We start from the raw sequence: 18,100 nt of genomic DNA on the forward strand, positions 1-18,100 counted from the left end.
TTGCATGTTCTTCACATGTACCCCAAAACCTAAAATGCAATAAAATAAATAAATGGGAAAAAAAAAATTAAAAAAAAAAAAAAAAAGAAACCAAAGGAGGCTTCACTATGGGCCTCACCACCCATACACAGCCAGTTTCCTTCCTACCCTCCCAGCCTGTCCTGGGCAGGCATCACCTGGCACAACTGTTCTCAGAGCGACTCAGGGACCTAAAAATAATTCTGTATATTATATAGAGTTATGGTCTACGTGGATATTGTCATATATACATCAATCCGTCCACTGGGGGACTTTCATAAGGGAGTCATGGGAAGACCACTGGTGTGGGGACTGGCTTCTGCCTTCTTCATACTGTGGGGTCCCTCGGGGAAGGCCTGTCCCCTCCCTGAGCCTCAGGTGGCAATCCTCCCACCAGCCTTTCCTCCCTCCCAAGTGATGTGAAAATGAAAAGCATCACACTTTAAGTTCAGGTTCCCTCCAAGCAGCAAGGATCGTTAATATTGTACCTCCTGTACCCAGCACGTAGTGTTCACAGCATGCCTCAGCATACATTATCTCGTTTGATTCTCACAACAGTCCTGTGAATTAGACATAATAATCATAATTAGCCAATATTTATTGAATGCATACTCTGTACCAAGCACCACGCTGCCTACTTTGCATACATTGACACACCTCTGGGGTGGATACAATTCAACAGTATCTTATAAATTTCCCCCCCCCCCCGCCATTTTTGAGCATGCACTTTGTACTGGTACCGGGTCTGAGTGCTGGGGATACAGCAATGGGCAACACGGACAGATCCCCATCCTATGAGAATTCACATCCCTGTGGGTGGATAGGAGCAGAAGATCATCAGAAAAGGTGAGTGTAATGCATGGGATAAAAGACGGTGAGAACTGGGGAGGAAAATAAAGCAGGAAGGGGGCAGGCAGTGGTGCGAGGGAGGAAGGCTCACTGCGCTGATGGTATTTGAGCAAAGACATGACTAGTGCTATTTTATACCTAAGGAAACGGACTCGGGGAAGTCAGATGACTTGTAAGTGGTCCCCCAGCAAGGAGATGCTGAGCCAAGGAGGCGAACACGGGCAGTGTGGCTCCGGAGCTGCCCTTTCCTCTTCTTCCCCATGCCTCGTTTTGGCAGCCAACTCCCACCGCCAGCCCGCAACTCGAGTGTGAGAGTAAACCACGAGGCGGGTGTGAAGGTTTTTCTGACCTCCCGCACAGGCAGCCCCAAAAGCAGAGGGAATCCCCAGGCTGTACCATTAGACCTGGATGAGTGAATAAACTGTCCTTCTTGGAGGAGCTGTAGCGGTTACAGTTCTCACAGGACGTGCCCAGACTCTGGAGTCAGACAATGCTGGGATCACAGTGAAACTCAACATGCTAAACCCATATCCTCCCACCTGGCAGTTAGGGTATCCGATGGCCCCCCCAGAGCCACCCCACACACAGCCACATGCCACCTGGGCTCAGGTTACAGACATGCTATACCAGGAATGGGAGGAGGCCACCCAGTCCTCAAGCCCCACATGGTAAGAGATTCAGAATTTTTCTAGCTGGCCGCCTCCAAAAGAACAAGTTGAAAAATGTTTCTAAAATAACTATTTTCTCCCCCAAAAAAACAGGTAGGGAAAGAAGTTTAATGAAATCATACATGAGAACTGGAAAACCTTGCCCACTACTGCTAGAAACCATGACGTTTAATGAATTTCAACCTCAGAAACTTCAATTAAGAGACTTTTAATCATTTGTCTCACCTTTTACCTACTCAGCTTCTCCCCAGCTCCCATCCAACCCCGGTGTAACTCCCTACACGGCAGGGAAATTCCTTCACAGGAGTTTCACCGCTCCTAGGGCTTAATCTTTCCTTAGATGGATCATGTCTCTTCGCTGTATGGAACTCTTACTTCCATCACTAGAACTTCTAGTTTTAAATTAGTATTTCTGTTTCAATTCCATTGATTCTCTCTCCAAAGACAAGCTCACAGGCCTCTCTGAGCACCTGTTCAGCCATTGATTCTTACCTGACAATGATATCAAATGACATCTCAATAACAATACTTACAACAACTGTCATTTTCATTGTAAGTAAACATTTGTTGAATGCTCATCATCTGGAAGCATTCTTTTTTTTTTTTTTTTTGGAGACAGGGTTTCCCTCTGTCACCCAAGCTGAAGCGCAGCAGCACAGCCTTGACTTCCCAGCAATCTTCTCATCTCAGCCTCACGAGTAACTAGGACCACAGAGGTGCACCACTACACCCAGATAATTTTTTACCTTTTCTGTAGAGATTGGGGGGTCTCCCTATGTGTCTCAGGCTGCTTTCAAACTCCTGGGTCCAAGCGATCCTCCCACCTCAGCCTCCCAAAGTGCTGGGATTACAGGCATGAGCCACCCTGCCCAGTCTGGAATGCTCTCTTTTAAGGAATTTATATGTTTGCCTGATTTAATTCTCAAGTACTAATTAGTAAGGTACTATCAGTATTAGTCAGGTACTACTGGTACAACTGAAGAAACTGAGGCACAGAAATTAAATATGTTGTCCAAACTCACAAAAGTAGTCAATGGCACAGCTGAGGTGGAAACCTTAGCACCTGGAATGTGTGAGGCAGGGCCCACACATTCTGAGCAGGTTCTCAAAGCCTGTCTGCTAACATTATATGCAGCGAGGCTCACTGATGGCCATTCAGACCTCCGTCCCGTCCCCTCCCTCCTTGCCTTGCACAGGAGTCACTTTTACATACGCTACCATTAGCATTCAGTCAGAATGTGAGGTGCCAGGAATCTACTTTGAGTTGATTAATTGTACTGTAGTGATATGTGTGGTCCTTGTTTGTGTGGTCATTACAAACAGAACACACTAGAGATATTACGTGGGAAATAAACTTGGATTTGATTGGATGAGAAGTTCAGCTCACTGACAGACCAAGAGAGTGAGTCCAACATGAGTGAACCCCAAGGCATGCAGAGGTTTTCAGACATGGTCAAAGAAAAGGAGCTAAACAGGTTGAGGGGTGAGTTTGGAAGGAAAGAAGACTAGAGTTCAAATGCTGGGTCCGCACTGGCTCCCTCTATGGTTTCGGGTAAGTCACTTACCACTCCTACACTCTGGTTTCCTTTTGCTTAATTAAGAATGGAAATTGCTATCATGGAGGGTGGCTGTGATGATTTAGAGGAGGTAAAATTATGCCAAGTGCCAATGAAGGGCTGTGTATGCGGTTGAGGCTTAGGGCTTAGTCATCCAGGAGAGCAAGTGGAAAGGCAGATGCCTGCTCTTCCTCAGCGCTGCGTAAAAACAGCAGAGACAGGGAGTTGCCACTGAGCAGCTCACGGAGCACTGCAGCTAGGACTTGGTCCCTGTAAGCTGCCATCCCACTTGTTGTCCCACAGCCACCTGAGCCAGCCAGTGCGCTCAGACGCAGAACAGAAGGCAGGAGCTTCACCAGCAAGCTCCACTCAGAGGGAACCTCTCTTCAAAGATCAAGTAAGCCTTTGATCTTAGTGAGAAATTGACTATTCTCTCTCATTGCTCTCTCCTTCCACCACCTGTGCTTCAGTTCACTCATCCATCTTACCAGCTTTCATCAGGTAGCCAGCCATCTCTCCAGCTATGCGTGCACCTTGATGCAGCCATCCATCCCGCCAAAGACCTCACATCCATCCTTGCACCTCTCCATTTTGCAGAGGAATCACACAGACCTAAGTTGGAATCCTGGGTCTTGCTTCCCAGCCGACTTTGGGCAAGTTACTAACCTCAAAGTCCTCTAGTCTGTAAAATCAAGGGAAATCAGATGTTGCCAAGGTGAGGATTTAAAGAGAGTAGAGACATACCCGTGTCTGGCCTCAGCAAAGTCACTAAATGTTCATTCCCTCTGTTTCTGCAGTCTGGTTGGGATTTATGCAAGGAAAAAAAGCCACCGCATCTTGCATGACATGTTGAGAAGTGCTTTTTAGAAATTATCTGCGATGTTTTAGTGGCGTGCTTTCTCCGGCGGCACCCTGGGCTGGGCAGTGGCCAAACTGGTTTGGGGTGGTGGTCCCCCCTGGACTCAGAGCAGAGAGTGCCATCTAGTGGATAGGCACCTGCCGGGGTCCCCTGTTGGTCCCAGGTCACAACCGCTGAGGTCAGGCAGCTGAACGGTGAGCCAGGAGGTCCAAGCGAACCAGACCCCCGACTGTAGGCTGCCCTTTTTGGGATGCGTGCAAGGGCTGTTTTAATCACTCAGAGAGCCTGGGCTGCCAGGACCTTTGTTTCATGGGCAATAGCCAGCTGTGTTTTGCCTGTCTGCCTCCCCCTGCCCAACTCCCCTTTGAAGATTTCTGGGAAAAAGAATTACTCTAGCAGCTACTGTTTGCTGAGTGTTTCTAACATATTAGACATGAGGCTGAACTTACCCCATTTTGCAGTGAGAACACTGGGCTCTGCTGAGATTGGGTTTCTCATTTAAGGTCCAGGCAGACATTCAACCCCTAAATTTGTGGCCCTACTTACCTTCTAGAGCCCCAGATCCCCTTGAAAGAGCAGTAGATCCTTTCAACACTGACTTGACCAAGCCAACTGTAAAAGAAATTTATGAGTCAATCGAGAGTATTTGAATGCGGCAGAGATGTTGGATGATATTAAGGAAATGCTATTAATTTTTTATCTGTGATAATGGTATTGTGGCTATATTTTTAAGAAAGAAAAGCTTCTTATTTATAAATACAAACAAAAAATGCTCAGAGAAAACAATATGGTGTCTGAAATTCACTTGGAAGTAGTCCAGGGGTAGGAGCGGAGGCACAGGAACAGAGGCAGAGTTTAGGGTTTAGATGACACAAGAGGGGGCAGGGTGTGATGGCAACCATTTCTGGGTGATGACAATATGAAAATTGAGCAAACTGTGTAAAAATATGTACTATTTTCTCTACTTTTGTGTTGTTTGAAATTTTCTATAATAAAGGGAGTTTTAAATCAACAAGTGAACATACAGTGCGGGAGATGAAGGGCTGGGGGTGGAGGGTGCCGTTTACAAGAGCAAAGGGGCCTGGGGGATGAGAGAAAGCTTGCCAGATAGCAGGGAACTGATTCACAGGGGCAAATTCCCCAGAGTGAAAAGGGACCCAGAGGGGCTGGATCCAGAGGGAAGAGAACCATTCCGCGTTCGGTGGACTGAGGACGATGTACCAGGGTGCAGACTGCTGCAGAAGCCCAGAGACTCCCTGAAACCCCCACCCAGCCCTCCCCACCCCACCCTCACTCCCAGCCCACCTCCCCAAGCCCTCCAGTTCCCTCCCTGACCCCAAGGCCCTTCCCTGGCTGGAAAAGGGCCTGAGGGTACCTCTCTTCGAGATGGAGTGGTGCCTGACGAGCCCTTCCCTGGGACCCTGGTCCCACTTTGGTTACGGGGACAACGTAGTGTCCCATTAGACTGGCTTAGAAGGAAGACTCTGGGGTGGCCGGCTCAGTCATGCTGGGAAGGATTCAGCTGTCTAGCTTTCAAATGCTTTCTTTACTTTTTTTTCTTTTTTCTGGCTTTTACTTTTTTTATTTTTATTTTTTTGAAAGATAAGAGTTGATGGTTTTACCCTAAAACTGTGTGCCAAGCCGCTCTGGCTATGCTCAGCCCCACTCTTCCCCGTATCTCTGGAGCCCTCCTTTCCCTCCGTCCTTCATGGGCTGCGAGCTGACAGGCGCCCACCCCAGGTCCACACCCACCTCCCTCTACCCTGGGTCCGGCCGCCACGCCCGGCCTCCTCCCCCACTCTTCTCTTTCTGGCCCCTCGGCTTCCTGGGCGCACGGCCACCACGCAGCGCCTGGAAGCCAGCGCTCCCTCCCTCCCTCGTCTCATTCCCCACTTTGGAAAGCCACCGGACAGGACCGCTCCGGGGCAGCTCCCGCAGCCCGCTGCACTGCAGCGCAGCCGGCCGTGAGGGAGGGGGCGCCCTGCAGCCCCCGCCCCCGCCGCGACCACCGCGCCGGCGCCCCCAGCCCCCAGCCCCGGCTCGGCTCCCGGGCTCCCGGCTCCCCTGGACCGCACGCATCTGTCTCAGTTAAAAGCGCCGCTGCCTGAGCAAAAGCGCCGGCCCCTCTTGCCTGTCCCCCTCCTCACTTTTCGGGCTCAAAAATGTGGCCCAGGCAGCCCCCTTGTGGCACGTGGGGGCGCCACAGACGCCTGGCTGGTGTCTGAAGAATTCAGACTGTCTGATTCCACCGCACCGTGAGTTGGCACAAATCTTCGGTGGCCCAACTCCTACCCAAGCAGAACTCCGCTCAGCGGCCTCTCCGAGTTGGGGGGGGCACCTCTCCCCTCCCCTCTCCCCGTCCACACTTCTCCCTTCTCCCTCCAGGAAGGAACGGAAGGAACTCTCCTGTTGAATATTGCTCTGACAAGCAGACAGGTGTCTGGCAACCGCGATCGTGGTGGTGGGGGAAGAGGGGGGCCGGGAAGGTGGTGGGAAGGGGGGCTTTTCTTGAAATGGTGTTTGGTTTCCATCTCTTATCTCCCAAATGGGAAACCGAGGTGCGGGGAGGGCCATAGTCCCTGTCTGTGTCAGAGTCAAGGCTGCAGAGCCTCCTCCAAGTCCAGCCTGGGGCATTTCCCTGAGGTGCCGGGGCCGCCCTTAAGCCGTGCCCCCTCTTCCCTCTCCCACTTGCCCAGCCCCAGCCCCTCCAGATCTGGTTCTCCCTGTCCGGAAGCCCCGGAGGGCCCCTGGATGTTCTGCGTCCTCTCTAACTCACTGTCCACACAAACAAGCCCAGCCCCCTCTGTCTCTATCTGCAATCTACTTGCAGACAGGCAGGGCCCTCTCCACATCAGGTTAATAATGCCATTTTCATAAGCCTCTGCCCATAGGTGCTACCACCTAATTTTGAATCTGCCCTTCAAACGGATTGGGCCACAGAGGAGCTGGGATCTCAAGCACCGCTGGGAGGTGCTTATAACTAATCAATCCGTCCCCTGCCCACCCACACCCCCCCAGCACTCGGCACAGGCTCGCTGAGCAGCCTTCAGCAGCAGGGTGTGGTGGGGAGCCTCGGAGAGTCTGGGGTTCCATCCTGGCCCAGCCTCACACCAGCTGAGAGACGGTGAGTATAGGACTTTGCCTTTCTGTGCCTCAGTTTCCTCATCAATCTAATGGAGCCCATGAGACCAGTATGCAGGGTTATTGCCCGGGTGAGTTCTTTGCAGACAACCCAGTTCTGGACTTGGCTCCAAGATGGGGCTGCGTAATCTCCACGCCTTCATCCCCTCTTGATCACCTCGATTTCCAGTGACTTAGTCCCTGCTTCTTTCCCCCACCAGACCGACTGAGCTTCGACGACAGGAAGCCACCGGCATCACTTCATCCCAGCCTCACGCTCGGGACTGGGCCCGGGGAAGGTAGGCACGGTGCGGTGGCTTGGGGGACGAGTGTGTGGATGGGTGTCTATTCTATAGTCTACAGGATGCCCGGACCCCACTGGGTTTCTCCTCCCCAGACCCCTCCCTGACTAAACTGGCCCTTCAAGGAAGCTGCTGGGAAAAATGTTCCTTTATGCCTTCATGCTTTACCCCTCGTGCTGTTATATACAATGCAAATTCTCAGTCTATTAAATGCAGATGTGGGCTCTGCATGTCATTTCTGCCGCCTGCTGCATCCACTGTGAGTTCTTCAGGCCAGGGGCTGCCTCCGGCTGACTTGATTTGTGTGATTAAGCCAGCAGAGGGGACTCTGCCAGGAGAGGTCCCCGTTTGTATTTGGAGCAGGGTCTTGAAAGGCCAGGTTGTTTTCTGTCTTGCGACACTTGTTACATACCTCTCTCCCCCTGGGTCCCACCGTCTACTGCACAAGCACTGATGAAGTGTCTGATGTGTGCAAGGCTACACTTATCTCATTTAGTCCTCACTTCAAGCCGGTGACGGGGAAACTCTCATCTCCATTTCACAGGGGAAAAGCCGAGACTCTGAAAAGTAAAGGGAATTGTCTTGCAGCTAGAGAGCCGGTCTGTCTGGCTCAGGGGACCCCAGCCCTGCCGCGGCTGCCTGCTGCGGCTCCTGCTTCTGCTACAGGGCTGACCAGGCTAGCCAGGAGTCCAGCAGCTCCTGCAGAAAAGGCAGGGGGTTGCATAGAGAGCGTTCTCCCTGGCAACTGGAAAAGGGGCCGTAAAACAGCCCGAGAGGGCTCAGAAGCTGCTGAACAGATAGACACGGAGCAGCTGGCCACAGGAGGGGAGCACCACGCCCTCCCCTGGGCTTCCTGCAGAACAGCAGGGCAAAGGGCTCTGTCCCAGGTCTAGAGGGGCAGAGGCAGAGGTGTTAGCAGAGGTCCAGAGGCCCCCAAACCTGTTTCCACCATTGGTGGGGGCTGTGCTATTCAGCACAGAAAGGAGAAGACTGAAAAGAGAGGGAGCCTGCAGCCTGCAGAGATCGGAGGGCAGAGGGGGCTAGGGGACTGCCGCACAGCCAAGGAGAAGGCAGATGCAAAGGGCGGGGGAGGGCTCAGCAAAGCAGCTCCGTAAGCCAGCCCTGAGCAGGCTGCTTGCAGGGAGAGGGAGCTCCCTGTTACAGGAGGCATCCGAGCCGAGACAGGCAGGCTGGTGCATGGCCGAGGAGGCTGCAGCATGGCTTCCTGCCCGGGCTGGCAGCCCACGTGTTTAGGCCTTTAGGAAGCTCCCACAGCACCAACTCCCGGGCAGGCGAGTGGGCAAGTGAGCGAGGTGGCCAAAGGGGACCAGGTAGGGGTCAGTGCAAGGCTGTACAGCCTCTCCCAAGTAGCCTGCCCTGGGCTAAATGGCAAAGGCACAGAGATGGTTGGCGGGGTGCCTCTGTCCCATTGAGGCAATGAGGGAGAGGAGCAGAGAATGGGGGTGAGTGCCCAGGGCTTGGTGGAGGGAGGTGAGGACTGTCCTGCAGCCAACTCCCCTCTCGAGGGCCAGGACACCTAGAGTGGCCAAGCACCTTCCCTGGCTCCTGGGCCCACAGAGCTGGCCTGTGTGTCCCCTCTGGGACAACAGGCTGGCAGACTGATGGAATGAGTAGAGGGAGGGGGTCTGGCAGTTTCAGGGGCCCTATTCTGGAGGCTGAGCAGCAGCCACAGAGACAGCCAGCTGCCAGACTGTGACTTGGATGTTCTGGGGACTCATGAAAGCTCCTCGCACAGCAGCAGGGCTGGGGGGCCTGCCTGCTGATGAATGCAGCCCACACTGTGGTCAGGAGCCACCTTTTCTGGCCCATTCACAGGGGTTCGGTTCCCAGGAACTGTGGGTGGACAGAGCCTTTATCAGGGGACTTCTGCTAGACAAGCCTCTGTTTTGCAGTTTCTAAAGGAGTTTTCTTGCCTTTGTTCCCAGCACAGGCACTCAGCATGTGTGTGTGCGTGTGTGTGTGAGCATATGGGGGATGGCTGTGAGGCCAGCCAGGGCTCCTTGTCTGTGTAATGCCCAGGGTCCCCAGGAGCAGAGATGCACCTCTGTGGGGCAGAAAAATTTCAAGGACGGCAGAGTCATTAAAGGACAGACCCTTCCTCACTGCCGCCTCATTGTCCCGCTCCTGACAACCCAATCTATCAGCCCTGGGGTCGCCACAGCTGCCCTGACCCGCCGTGGGGGGGCAGCATCGCGTTGCTGGTGGAGCGTGCAGGCTGGTTTGCCTTCCCGGGAACAGACAGACAGACGGCCCTGGCAGCTCGGCTGGGCACTGCAAGCCCTTCAGGAAAAACTGTTTCTCAGAGCCTCCGTTTATGTTGGTCTTGTTGGTGTTGCTGTTTTAACCTATGAAAGGGGCGATCTGAAGCTGCTGGTGTGAAAATGTTTGGGAGAGTGACGTTTACATAAATGGGGGAGGGGTGCAGAACAAGAGGCACCCACCTGGGAAATTCTGTGAACAGGGATTTCTGGTTCAGGATAGCTGGTGGTGCAGAAACAGTTCTGAAGGGCTTTGGCATAGATGTGAAAAGTCACCCACCCAAATCCCTATTTAGAGGCAACCGCCATGGGGTAGCAAGCTCTTTAGCCCTTGCCGGCCAGGGAGAGGACAAGTGTCCCTACCCCTTTTTTGCTCTGGATCCCTTGCCCTGTGCTGGAGGAAGTTAGGACATGGGTTTCTGCCTGAAGCGCAGGAAGAAACTGCAGAGACCTGGGCAGCCCTACATAGAGCCTCGGAGAAATATCCCCCATGTCAGACGTGCCCAACCAGGCTCACGCTCCCAAGTAAATAAAGCAAACATTTCGGAGAGAGGCGCCTTTGTGCACAGTGGCCGAGGAGGTTCACTTTTGTGTAAAGGCAACGTGCAAGTCATACACCCACTAGTGCGGCTGGACCAACGCACAAAAAGCTCATTTAGGCTGAGCCCAGCCCAGGGAGAATTTTCTGTGAAATTTAGGAGAAGTCAGGTTTAGCCAGAAGTTCTTCCAGGAATTATGAACCTCTGGAGACTGTAACCACTGTTCCTTCTGAGCGACCCTTGCCAAAGTCTATAAAATATGAGCCTCAAAAAATCTGCCCAAGGAGCACTCTGACTTTTTATATGTTATTTACGTAAAAATAAACTCTTCCCAAACTTTTTGGGAAAGCCGGATGAAAAGCAGTAGGGCACCCCTTCCCTGGCCCCCAGGTGTTGGGGAAGGTACACGTTTGTTTCCCTGGGAAGGTGTCTGGGAGGGGGTGAAGCGCCAGCTTTTATTTCCCCCTCGCGTTCTCTCTGGAGTTTTTGTTTTCCTCTGTTGGGTCTCCCTGCCCTGAAAGGGAGAGGCTGCCTGTCTCCAGGAGGGGCTAAGCATTTTGTGACGGGTAAGATGCAGAGAGCCACCGAGTTTTGCCGGGTACTGTGTGTTGGCTGCTGTGCTGGATGATTTATTTGCGTTATTTCCTCATTGAGATCTCAATAGCTCTGTGTGAGAGAGATTATGAGTCTTTTTTTTTTTTTAATATCAGGAAACCAAGGCACAGAAACACTTGGGGATTTGCCAAGGACATGCAGCCCGATGTCTGTTCGTAGCTGGGTCTGTGCTCAGGGTGGCTCGCTCCCTACAGTGCCTCGTCTCCCCTCCCCTGGGAGGGAAGAAAAGGGACGAAAAGCCCAGAACACTGCCAGTGGCTCCTGCTACTCCTGACAAGCTCCCAAGGGGGATGCTGCCTAGCCTCATAGCCCCTCTCCCCCAGAGCCTGCGCTCTTTCTAGAATATAACTCTGTCCCAGAGGTCCACACGCTCCCTCTCAGCCCTGTCTTACCCCAGAGCCCCTCACCGTTACTCCAGTCGTCACATGTCCTTCTCCTGTTTTGGGTCCAGACCCCTGGCAAGGAGGAGCCATAATGGCAATCAGCCATTTCCAACCTATAATCACGCCCAAATGTCATCCTCAGAACTCACAACACTGAGATGCAACTCCTGCCCATGCACCCCATAACCCTGGGTTATGGGGCCCTGCACACAGCAGGCAGGGGAACCTGGCATGGAACAGGCTGGGGCAGTGGGGGGGTGCCAGCCTGACCCCACCCAGAAGGCTGTTTGCAGCTTTACAACATTGCAGACTTACCCCACGCCACAGGGCCGACAACATGATCCTCGGACATTGCCCATCTGCCCATCGGTGCAAGAAAGAATTCGAGGCAGTTTTCACTGAGGCAGAGTCAGATCCAGGCAACACTGGGGTGCCCCGGGCTCTAGAAAGGGACAAAGGAAGGGGTTGATGAATATTTTCATTAATTCTAGAAAAATGCAAAACATTCCCTTTAACTGGGAAGAGCATGTCAATGAGGCATCCCAATTCCAGGGACAGGGCTTTGCTGTGCTTTTGAACATGGTGTTTTGGGGCCACAGGTAACTTTGAGCTCCCCAACAGGAATATTGCAAGCCTGCTCTTTAAGGCCGCGGAGAAGCTGCCTAAAAAGGCATGGCCAAGCAGGGAACCCTGAGAGGAGCAGGGAGCTCCGTGGAGGCGAGGTGCACCTGGAGGGAACGGGAGAGGCGAGGGGCTGAGGCTGCCAAGTTCCAAGCCAGACCCTAAAGGGTCTTCCATGCCAGGATAAGGCCTTATTTTTTGGACTCCATCCGGCAGCTCCAGAAAGTCAGATGGAGGCTTTAAAGCAAGACAGGAACAAGGTCAAAATGCCATTTTAGAAAGATCACTCCATGAAAATAAACTTTTGCAAACAATTTTAACCCACCACACCATCTCTAAGAAGCTGGGGGAAAGGAACAGTCGAGGATGTGTTTACAGAGTTAGCCGCAAGAATGCTCACTGCAGTGTCATTGGTAACAACAAAAAAAGGGGGAACAGCTTAGATCTTTTTTATCAGGCATCAGTTGAGCAGAATTGTATTAATGAAAACCTCAATTTGTGACACGCTTCCTCATTGATCTGCATAAAGACCATTTTTATTTTACGTATTCTGTTTTTTAAAAAAATGACTTAATGAACAACTATGAATCGGTGACCCACTCTGACAGCTCGGACCATGACCAAAGCTTCTGTCTGCTCATTCCCCGCCCCCGGAGCACTTTCAGCTGGGGTTTTCAACAGTAGAAGAGAGCAAAATCAACAATGGCATATACATACCATGGAATATTAAACAGCTCTTAAAAAGAATGAGCAGCCAAGACCTATTGTCTTCTAATGGACCTCAGTATTTTGTGCAGAGCTGGATTAATCATCATCCTTTGTTCAGAAACACTGTCTCATCATTGGTCCAGAAAGGCCCCCTCTTATTTTGCTAATTTATGCACTGATATATTCATCTGTAATAATGTCATATACCCTCATGAGCCCACTCCCCAAACCCAAATCTCAGAAATTACTTACACCTGCCTCCACAAGTTGCCCCCACTGGGGAAAAGGACCTGAGGCTTTCATGCCAGGAATCAGGTGATTAAATAAACTCCAGTGTGCGCAGCCCACGGGACACTGGGGCGCCGTTAGAAGGAATAGTGGTCTTTACTATCTCTAGGCAGAAGGAAGAAACGCAAGCTGCTTGGAGAGGAAATATATACTATGATATAGTTTACGTAAAAAATAAACAAAGGAATAGATTTTAGAGGGATATGCATCTACATATGCAAATGCACAGAGAAAATATCTGGAGCCAGGCTCCTGAAACTGAGGAGAGCAGTTCATTTGCTGGGGATGCTGGGGAGGGACTGAGGGGAGCATTAGGATGGCTTTATCCGAGGGGTCTGATTTTTACTAATGAGTGTACTAATTATCAATGCATTTCTTGCATAATTAGAATAAGCATTTTGTGTGTGAGGGGTTAATTTGTTTGTTTGCTTGTGGGTTGTTTTGGTTTCTGTTTTTACAAATACAAAGCAAAGAGCGTGGTTGCTAATGGATTGGTAGTGGGTACATATGCCCAGAGCAAGTTCTGCAGACACAGGGAATTTATTTTATCCAAATATCTTTTTAAAAAAAAAAATATTTATGTGCTTTAACTGGAGCCCCAAGCCTCTGAGCAGACTGTCAGTGACATGGGGCCAGCAGGTGTGTGCCCGGGGCTGTGATTTCCCCACCCACAGCCCCAAATCCCTCCCAAGCTGCCTGGCACTCACGGGGGAGCGCTTTCCTCTTTGGTCTTTAAGAGGACCCGAAAGCCAATGCCCTGGCCGGAGTTCTTGGAGATTAGCCGAGTGGAATGAGACCTCAGGGGAATGTGACATGAGATAGGGCCGGGCGTGGGGACGAGGAGCTCTGGAGAGCTGCGGCCGGCGGCTCGCATTCACAGCCAAGCAGGCTTGCTGGCACGGAGCTTGGGGCCTCCCCGCACCCCTGACAGCTTGATTCCTGTGCAAAATACACGACTGCCATGTTTCCTCCTGACTCTAACCCACAGGGACTGTGGCTAAACGGCACTGCCGTTTCTAACCTTCCAGCTCCAGGGGAACGGGAAGCAACCTTGCCCACCCTTGCCCACCCCCATGTCCGGAGGAGGCACCCTGGCTCCCAGTCAGAACCACGCCCTGTCCCCTGCTCCTGCTTGCACACTAAGCTTCAGGTCCCCTGCAGTCGTCACAGGCTCTCAGAATCCTCAAACAGGTACGGGTTACACATGAGACAAGGATGTGACAAGCATACTCCGCCTACATAGGGAGGCACTGAGGCTGTGAGATACCAAGAACACAAAACTCAGCCGCCTTTACGCCCCGATCAGCTGGCACCGCCGTCCTGTTCAGTCTGTCTCCATCTGCACAAGCCACTAATTGGTTCATGGGTTCAATGTCTCCCTTCTTACTGAGCTAATGCAGACAGGGGCCTTCGAGAACTTCTTTCCCCTCTGCCAGGCAGACACCTATTTTCAACCATGACTTTGCGCGGAAGAAATGGGAGACAGGTTAACCAGCGCTCGGCCACCCTGCCTCGCTCTTAATCGCCTTTCCTGCACACGAGGCTCTGCTATTATATTTTGGACTGGGTTTGGTTCCTGTGAAAACCTTGGGGTGTTGGTTTTGCAAATATAAAAAAAAAATTTTTTTTTTTTTTGAGACAAAGTCTCGCTCTGTCACCCAGGCTAGAGTGCAATGGCACGATCTCGGCTCACTGCAACCTCTACCTCCTGGGTTCAAGCGAGTCCCCTGTCTCAGCCTCCCGAGTAGCTGGGACTACGGGTGGGTGCCATGACGCCCAGTTAATTTTTTGTATTTTTAGTAAAGACGAGGTTTCACTATGTTGGCTAAGATGGTCTGGAACTCCTGACCTCAAGTGATCCACATGCCTCGGCCTCCCAAAGTGCTGGGATTACAGGTGTGAGCCACAGCACCCAGCAAATACAAAATTTTTTATGGTAAATAAAAATGCAGTGCCCAGACTGAGGTTACCTGCATGCAACACTCCATTCCTCTCAAAGCCTACAGAAACCTAGGCAGCGCCCATAAAAGACATGCTGTTGCCTGGAGAAAATGCCCGAGAAACCTAACGGCGCCCTTCCCCTCTGCCCCGACCCTGTTCCCCTCATCTTCCCTTTGGATTGCAAAAGGCCTTACAAAAGGGCCATTTAGGGGCAGAGCCACCTAAAATAAGTGCCTTTTCTACATGTGTTGAGCATTGCTATGTGCCAAGCATTTTATATTTTGTTTCCTTTAAGGTATCAATCCAGGCAACTCTTGAAAGTTCCCATCCCCACCCTATGTTAGAGGAGGAGGATGATTTATAGCCACACGTCCGCAGTCATCCATCTCCGCTAAGCAGAGTCTGCCCTCTCTGACCCCCAGGTGGACCCCCGAGCCCCATCCCAGATGTCCCCACGCACATCTGTATATCATGGTGATAAACTTTAACACCGCCCTTGGTTTCACATAGCAGACAGACAAGAGTAACAGGGGTATTGGATTTTGGGATAATATACTATGTTAAGGTTATATGACCCGCACTCCTCTCAGACCCCGCCTCCCCAAAGTGGGTGTTGGGTGGAAGACAGAAGAGCACGCATACCTGGCAGGCCACCAAGCGAGACTGGAAGGCTGGTCTTCTTCAACGTCAGACTAACGGGGCCCCACACCCCTCCAAGCCAGGGGCCATCCTGGGGGCAGCAGGGCTGGGCCACGACCTGGCCTCAGGAACACCCCGACCCACTGCCCACTGGGGGCAGTGAGCCTCAGCTGCAGAATGAAGGGCTTCAGTTAGTTCCATTCTAAGGAATCTACAAATGTGCTATTTGTGTAAATTTACACATTAGGAAAAGGAATATCGTTTTTCAGACCTTTTGATTTGGTCCTGGGCCAGGCATCTGCTCCCTTCCCAGGAGAAGGCAGCCGTCTCCCCTTCACACCACCTGGGAGGGCGAGAAGAGAAACTCGTTATTTAGTGGCATGGCCAAAGCCCATCCTGACTCTCTGAGCCCTTGTCCCAGGCCTCACCTGCTGCCAGCAGCCCTACTGTGTGCCAAGGGAGGATGAGACAAAGGAGTCACCACTGCAGATTACTATGAGGGAGCAGGACAAAAACCCCCGGGGCTGGGATGATCGGGGAAGGGATGACCAGCCTGGGACGCAGCCACTTAGAATGGCCCATGCAGGTGGCGGGGTCAGGATGAAGGAGTTGCAGCTCAGGCAGCTAAGAGATTTACTCAGAGTCCAGCACAGCCCGGCCCAGACTCACAGAAACTTTTTTTTTTTTTTTTGAGATGGAGTTTCACTCTGTTGGCCAAGCTGGAGTTCAGTGGCACAATCTCAGCTCACTGAAACCTCCATCTGTCAGATTCAAGCAATTCTCCTCCCTTAGCCTCCCGAGTAGCTGGGATTACAGGCGCACACCACCATGCCTGGCTAATTCTTGTATTTTTAGTAGAGATAGAGTTTCACCCTGTTAGCCAGGCTGGTCTCAAACCCCTGACCTCAAATGATCTAACCACCTCGGCCTCCCAACATGCTGGGATTACAGGTGTGAGCCACCCCACCAAGCCAGACTCACATAAATGTTTCCATCCATTTGCTAGAGAGCAAAATGGGTATCCATCAAGAGCAGGAGGCCTCCAGGAGCTGAGAAGCAAGGCTGCAGGGCCAAGGCCAGTGAGGACGCCAGCGAGGCTGATGCTCTGGCTGGACTGAGGCCTTGCCTCAGTGAGCGTGGGCCCAGGTGGGTGGATGTATGACCCAGGGCCTTGGATTCCTCTTCTGAAAAATGGGGATCATGAAAGGAAGGCCCTCACAGCTTCTCAGAAGGACTGAACGAGTGAAAACCTGTAAAATGCTGAAAGAAGCGCTTGGCATATAGTAAGCACTCAGGAAACATCAGGGGGGTCCCCAAGGTAGCCACGTGGAAAAAAGCAGCTCACGACAGAGAGGCAGGCAAGCAGAGCAGGCTGGAAGGCTGTGTGTGCACTGTGGTTGCCACTGTGGAAAATGTATGTGTGTCAAAAAGACTGGACTTTCATAATTAAAGAAACAAATGTATTCAATAACTTTTCAGAAAGCAGTGAGGTTCGAGTCGCACAGGACCAGAGGAGATCCACTTGAGCGCCTGCAGCCAAGGTAAGACATGGAGCGGAGGTCCCAGGTCGACCTCCCCCAGAAAGCGGGTGGGTGGGCGGGGGAGTGGGGGCAGTGAACGGGATGGGCTGGAGCTCAGGAGAAGGGTTAAAGGATTCATTTGTCTGTAAGAAAAAACCATGACATGGTGGTGGGCACTCCAGGCCTCGATTCGCATACTTCAACAGCTATAATTAGAAGGTCCTGGGCCAGCTGTCCTCTCCCTCCTCCAACACCAAATAAGCCAGAATGAGTTGGGAGTGACAGCACGCACCTCTGGGGGAGATGGAGGCAGACACTGAGACCCCCACTCTTGTGGTATGGACACCCCTCAGGCCGCAAGGCTGGCCGTATCAATGCCATGGGATGAAGCTGGCATCTCTGGCCCGACAGGTCCCCAGAGGGCAACTGCCAACCACACTCTGGGCATCTGCACCTGCCCTCACCATCTACTAGGGGAGAGATGGGAAACCTGGCTTTAAACCCTGCCTCTGTCTCTCTGGGGACTTGTGCCAGCACCTTGCCCTCCAAATCCCAGCTAACTCTGTAAGACGGCAGCACGTCCCCCAACTCGCAAGGAGCAAAGTCAGTTTCAGGGGTGAGTGGTTAGAACCATGCCTGACACGGAGCAGACACTCAGAAACTCATTAGGATGTATTTAATAAATACATCTAATCGGCCCATCTGGGTCACATTCCATCTCCGCATATACCCTCACCAGCTCCAGCCACCAGCCTACCCTTCCTGGGGAAGGTCCCATGGCCCGGGCCCATGCACCGTTATCGCTGATCATTATGGCTCCAGGGCAGTCCAGCTTCACCCCTGGACTCTGGTTTGCTCACTCTCAAAGCAGGGCATCGTCCCCTAGTGGGGTTAATGGGAAGACTAAAGTTGACACCGTGCATGAAATGCTGTCCAAATCTTGACCATTACAATTACAGTGGGTGTTCTGGAAGCAATGATAAGAATCCTAACGACAGGGCCGGGCGCGGTGGCTCAAGCCTGTAATCCCAGCACTTTGGGAGGCCGAGACAGGTGGATCACGAGGTCAAGAGATCGAGACCATGCTGGTCAACATGGTGAAACCCCGTCTCTACTAAAAATACAAAAAATTAGCTGGGCATGGTGGCGCGTGCCTGTAATCCCAGCTACTCAGGAGGCTGAGGCAGGAGAATTG

The 18,100-nt window shown here is 52.1% G+C and overlaps 1 protein-coding gene, 1 long non-coding RNA gene and 1 other non-coding gene across 5 annotated transcripts in view; 1 reads left to right on the top strand and 2 right to left on the bottom strand.

Moving 5' to 3' along the window:
• Positions 1 to 96: 96 nt before the first annotated feature.
• LOC108304064 lies at positions 97 to 15,928 on the bottom strand. Of its 2 annotated transcripts, XR_005200171.1 has the most exons (6): positions 15,657 to 15,928; positions 15,389 to 15,555; positions 11,504 to 11,630; positions 4,497 to 4,562; positions 3,580 to 3,773; positions 97 to 578 (listed from the first exon to the last, which is right to left on the bottom strand). It is a non-coding gene; the product is annotated as an uncharacterized LOC108304064 (long non-coding RNA). The 2 variants fall into 2 exon arrangements; XR_001825107.2 differs by lacking the exon at positions 97 to 578 and having other exon boundaries at positions 2,288 to 3,773.
• RTL1 (retrotransposon Gag like 1) overlaps positions 6,937 to 18,100 on the top strand; it is a 24,014-nt gene continuing 12,850 nt past the window's right edge. Inside the window, exons 1-3 of one of the 2 annotated variants that reach the window (XM_037738305.1) lie at positions 6,937 to 7,074; positions 7,292 to 7,369; positions 16,865 to 16,926. The gene's annotated coding sequence lies outside the window, so the exon portion shown is untranslated. Of the gene's footprint in view, positions 7,075 to 7,271; positions 7,370 to 16,864; positions 16,927 to 18,100 lie in introns of those variants that run through there. The other variant, XM_037738306.1, reaches the window with a different exon arrangement.
• LOC119471173 lies at positions 12,583 to 12,659 on the bottom strand. Its single transcript, XR_005200206.1, has one exon. It is a non-coding gene; the product is annotated as a small nucleolar RNA SNORD112 (small nucleolar RNA).

This window comes from Cebus imitator, unplaced genomic scaffold (assembly GCF_001604975.1).
Source record: "Cebus imitator isolate Cc_AM_T3 unplaced genomic scaffold, Cebus_imitator-1.0 Scaffold52, whole genome shotgun sequence".
Classification (NCBI taxonomy): Eukaryota; Metazoa; Chordata; class Mammalia; order Primates; family Cebidae; genus Cebus; species Cebus imitator.